General features: G+C 33.2%; 1 long non-coding RNA gene across 1 annotated transcript; it reads left to right on the forward strand.

Moving 5' to 3' along the window:
- Positions 1–220: 220 nt before the first annotated feature.
- Positions 221–2,613, forward strand: LOC145803077 (uncharacterized). Its single transcript, XR_014345179.1, has 2 exons — positions 221–648; positions 765–2,613. It is a non-coding gene; the product is annotated as an uncharacterized LOC145803077 (long non-coding RNA).
- Positions 2,614–4,728: the final 2,115 nt, after the last annotated feature.

Consider the following 4,728-nt stretch of genomic DNA (forward strand, 5'->3'; position numbering starts at 1 on the left):
TATTTTAAATAAATATTAAAAAATGTATTTACAATTACACTAAATTTTCTATATCTAATGTTCCTAAAATATGATTTTTTTTTTCATATTAGAATGAATTTAAATATTATTCATATGTCTATACCTATTTTACACGGCATGCTAATACATACCATGAAAACTCTTGCTAAAACAATTTCTCATCTTGTAAAGTAAAATAAACATAAAAGTAAAACCCTTACATTTAGGATTTTAATTTGTTTATATTTGTAGATTTCTATTTTTGCCCAAATCAAACATGACTGAAACACCTCTCTCTCTCTCTCTCTCTCTCTCTCTCCTGCAATCCCTCATTCTCTCTCTCTCTGATTTCTCCATGGATGAGAGTAAGCAAAGAGGTAAAAAGAAGATGATGAAGGAGAAGAAGAAGAAGAAGAAGAAGAAGATGATGATGATGATGATGATGATGGTGGCAGTGGCGGGAACGATGTAGAATTAGAGGAAGTTGATGATAATAACGGTGGCGGTGGTGAAGTTAGGAGCCAGCCGGTGAGTTAGACTGTTCGTTAGCACCTTTAATCAAAGCATAGTTAGGCGATTCTCAATTGGAAACCCTAGCCAACTCTAATCTTACATGCGATTTTGTTGTTTCTTCTCGCCATTTCTCAGGTATGATCACTAATCACTTCTCTGTGTCTGTCTCTGCCTCTCTTTGTCTTTGTCTTTGTCTCTGCCTCTGTCTCTGTCTCTCTCTCTCTAACAAGTTTCTGGTGATGATCTGACAGAGGTGGCAGTGGATTATGCTCTTCTATGGCCGCTAGATTCAGCTGCATTCAAGGTTAGGAGTGTATTCTGACTCTTCCACTGAATTTTGAATTGTTCATTTCTGTCATTTCTGATTGATGCATCTATTTTATTTGTTTATTTATTTTCGTGTTTTTGCGTCTGTTTGAATGAGTTTTCAAGTTTTTTAGTCTTTGATTTCACTCAATTATTGGTGTATGTTATGAGATTTATGTGATTTGAGATTTTTATATAATTCAATAGTTGACATTTCAGAGAGATTTTTTTAACCCTCTGACAATATGAGGATAAGGAATAGTGTAGCTATAAATGATGCGTCTTTGCATAGAGATTTTTAATTCTTAGCTAGCCCTTGTTTTAAATTTTGTCTTACTGAATTAATATGCCTTCTGTGTATTTGATGTTTCTATATTGTCTGGTCTTTTTTATTCTCTTACTTTGGTTTGTTGTAATGAATGGTAGCAAATTTAAAATGTTAATTATTAGTCATTTTGGGGTTGGGTTTCATTTTGAGATTTTTTTCTCCACATCCAAGGCCAATTGTTTCCACTTATAAATTCCCAAAGTTTTCTTCTTGTCTAATGTAAAGCCTTTAACATTAGGTACCTCAATTTCTTTTTCAAGGTTGCTTGTACTTCAATACAAACAAGCTTGTGTTTTCCTTTCTGTTTGCTTGAGTAAGAGTGGAAGTCATTATGTGGAGGTACTTCAATTGCACATTGAATGTGAATTTTCGACAACAAAATTTGTCAAGACTAACCTACAAACAATCACATGGGAGACTCTTCTATCAAGGTCACGAAGAAAATCGTGATGCTTCGCAGGAGGCTAAGGCACAGGCTATGGAAGCAATTTCTAATAGTATTCTAATTTCATTACATGTATATACGTACACGTGCATATATTGTAAACACAAGTTTTCATAATTTGATTTTGATGGCTTTAGGTTGATTAGCGAAACTGGAGGAAGCAATAGATTTCTTACTTTTTCCTCGTAGAAAGTTATGAATGACCCTTTCTGCCTAGTGTTTTTCGTCACAATTCTTTCTAAAGAGACTACACAGCTTCCTATGTGGTTTTCTACAGGGGCTGATTCTGCTGATCAGTGTATTTCTACAATGTGACATTAACGATTATGGTATTAGCTATTCTCTTTGGATGAAAACATGGGTATGAAGATTTTCGTTGTTCAATAGGAGAGGATTCTCTACATTCTAATAAGTTCTAGTTTCAAATTTCACTAATTCTATCATTTAGAGAGCCATTAGCCGCTGTTGCATGACCCAATTGAATGTAGTGAGTTTTAGCTGAAAAGGAACTAATGTTCTTTAAATTAAATGATTTTCAAACAACAAAATGCACACACACAGAGAAATAGATATTTAGTTTGAAGAGGGAGAAATTGTTTTTTATATGTTGTCCTCATTTTATTGGAAACTGTGTTGTCATTTAGTTTTGCATGTTACTCCAAATGCCCATTTCCAGAATGATCTGGGGTTGGAAAATTTAGACACGGTAGAGATTGCGATGACATTTGAAGAAGAGTTTGGTTTTGAGATTCCAGATAATGAAGCAGACAAGATCAACTGCATAAACCTTGCTGTTGACTTCATCGCATCTCATCCATAGGGGAAAAAGAATAAAGCTGTCGCCACTTTATTTTCTCTCCTCTTCCTGTGAGACAATCTCTTTAGCTCTCTCTACTACTCCTAATAATGAATTAGACTTGACTGGCTTGTATTGTGTATAATCTTTTTGCTTTAATTTGTACATATAATTTATTTGACCTTGTAATTTGCTTTTTAAGTATTAAAAGTGGCATTTTAGTGATATCATGTGTTCATAAATTGAGTTTACTCATGTAATGAATTTTGAATTTGCTTTTCCTCTCTCTCTCTCTCTCTATATATATATATATATATATTAAAAATAACCTTCTACGGCATATAAAATTATGTCGTGAAAAGTGTAATGATTTATGGCATGCAAGAAAATGCCGTAAAAGATTATGTACAACATACAAAGTATGTCAGAAATATATTAAAAATAACCTTCTACGTCATACAAAATTATGTCATGAAAAGTGTAATGATTTATGAAATGTAAGAAAATGTGGTAAAAGATTATATACGGCATACATAGTATGCCATAAATATATTAAAAACAAGCTTATACGACATGCAAATTTATGCCATGAAAAGTATAATGATTTATGGCATGAAAAAATGTCATATAAAATTTTATACTATATACAACGTATGTCATTAATGTTTAATTTATTACTTTTTATAACTTTACCTGCATGCCGTAAATGACAATCAACTTTCCACGGCATATCGTATAACGACATTTGTATGCATGTTGTGAAAGATTTTTTTACGACATGCATCGCAAGCCATAAAAATTCAATTTTGTTGTAGTGAATCAATCCCACCTAGGAGACAAATCGGACTCTTCAAAAAACAAAAAACAAAAAAAAAAAAAAGGCTCAAGCATTGTGAATTAAAAATTTCAATAAACAAAATGTTATTTTTAATCACAATATATATAATCATCAGTAAATATTATTCATAGAATTTAATTAGAATCTTTCAAATATCAAAATAACTTCATTCACCTTGTTCGAAACCATTCATAAAATATTTGGCAGCCTAACTAATTGATAATAAAATAAAATAAATATTAAAAACAAAATAAAACAAAAAGTTTTTAGATTTTCTAATGTTACATCTTTTGCTTCCCCTTTCCTTGAGTCCTTCTATCACTAGAAGTGGATACACTCCACTTTTGCACTTTGTCATCACCAAAGCCAAGTTCACTTTTATCAAACCCCATTTATTATGTGCCTATGATATTTTTCAAAGTCTTTGATCCTTTATTCCAAAGACCAATGGTAGCTTTAGCATGCTTGAGCTCTTGTACTGCCTTGATGACGTGCTCATCCAATTGAATTTGAGACAATTCAAGAGATTTGGGGTTGATTTAGCAATCACCTAATATACCTAAAAAGTTAAATGGTAAAGTTTTCTCTCTACTATTTTACACATCTTTTAGTAAAAGCTGGAAAGCTAACTAAAATAATTAGTTCTCGAACCAACCCTCAATCTTAGCATCACACACTTCATGTGCTTTTTGTTAGGATTCTAATCCTAGATCTTGTTTGTTTTTCGCAAATTCCTCACAAAACACGTGTTTTTATCTTAGTGCCATTTTGGTCTATCTATCTTAACAATCTTAAAAGTTGGGTTTTGTGAGAAGAGATTTGACAATCATGCTCTTAGATTTTTTTGATTCCCTATATCTATCTTTGATTAATGAGATTTGTGTTGGATGGTCAAAAAGTGAAAAACAATGTATATCACGCATGTGCAAGGATGGAAAGCATGGGCAAAGGCTGTCTGGTTGATTGATGAAAAGTGATTGAAAATCATACCTTAAGCACATTAAAGAAAAAGTCCGCAATTTGGGTTGTCTACCATGTGTAATCGCGGCCACAAGACATATCACCGCGCCTGGGATTTGGAACTTTGGCTTCCTCGATCAAGCCACGATGAAAACATGCTCTCAGTATCTCCATCTTAGTTGATCTATGTGCCAGCAAACAGGACCTCGTATCCACAATGTATGCAAATGGTGGTCCCGCAAAAGTCGCGAACAGGCTGCAAGCAAAATGCACTCCTAGTACTTTTTCTTTGCATCTCACGAAGAGTGTTGGCACCCCCGAAGTTCATGCATTACGCCCACGATGTAATGTATGGCGCCTGTGATGATTTAGTGCCTATATATAGCAATCTATTTCAGTTGTGTAGTTGCATCCCTTGAGTTTGTATTTTGAGTGTCTTTTGAGGAAAAGATGTAGTGAGGTTACATATTATATTTCTCTCATGTTTTCTTGATGATTCATTCACAATTGTTATTTCATGAAAATCATCGAGTCTAAACCAA

The sequence above is a fragment of the Camellia sinensis genome, chromosome 11 (assembly GCF_055761805.1).
Source record: "Camellia sinensis isolate YWXY chromosome 11, ASM5576180v1, whole genome shotgun sequence".
In the NCBI taxonomy this organism is placed as follows: domain Eukaryota; kingdom Viridiplantae; phylum Streptophyta; class Magnoliopsida; order Ericales; family Theaceae; genus Camellia; species Camellia sinensis.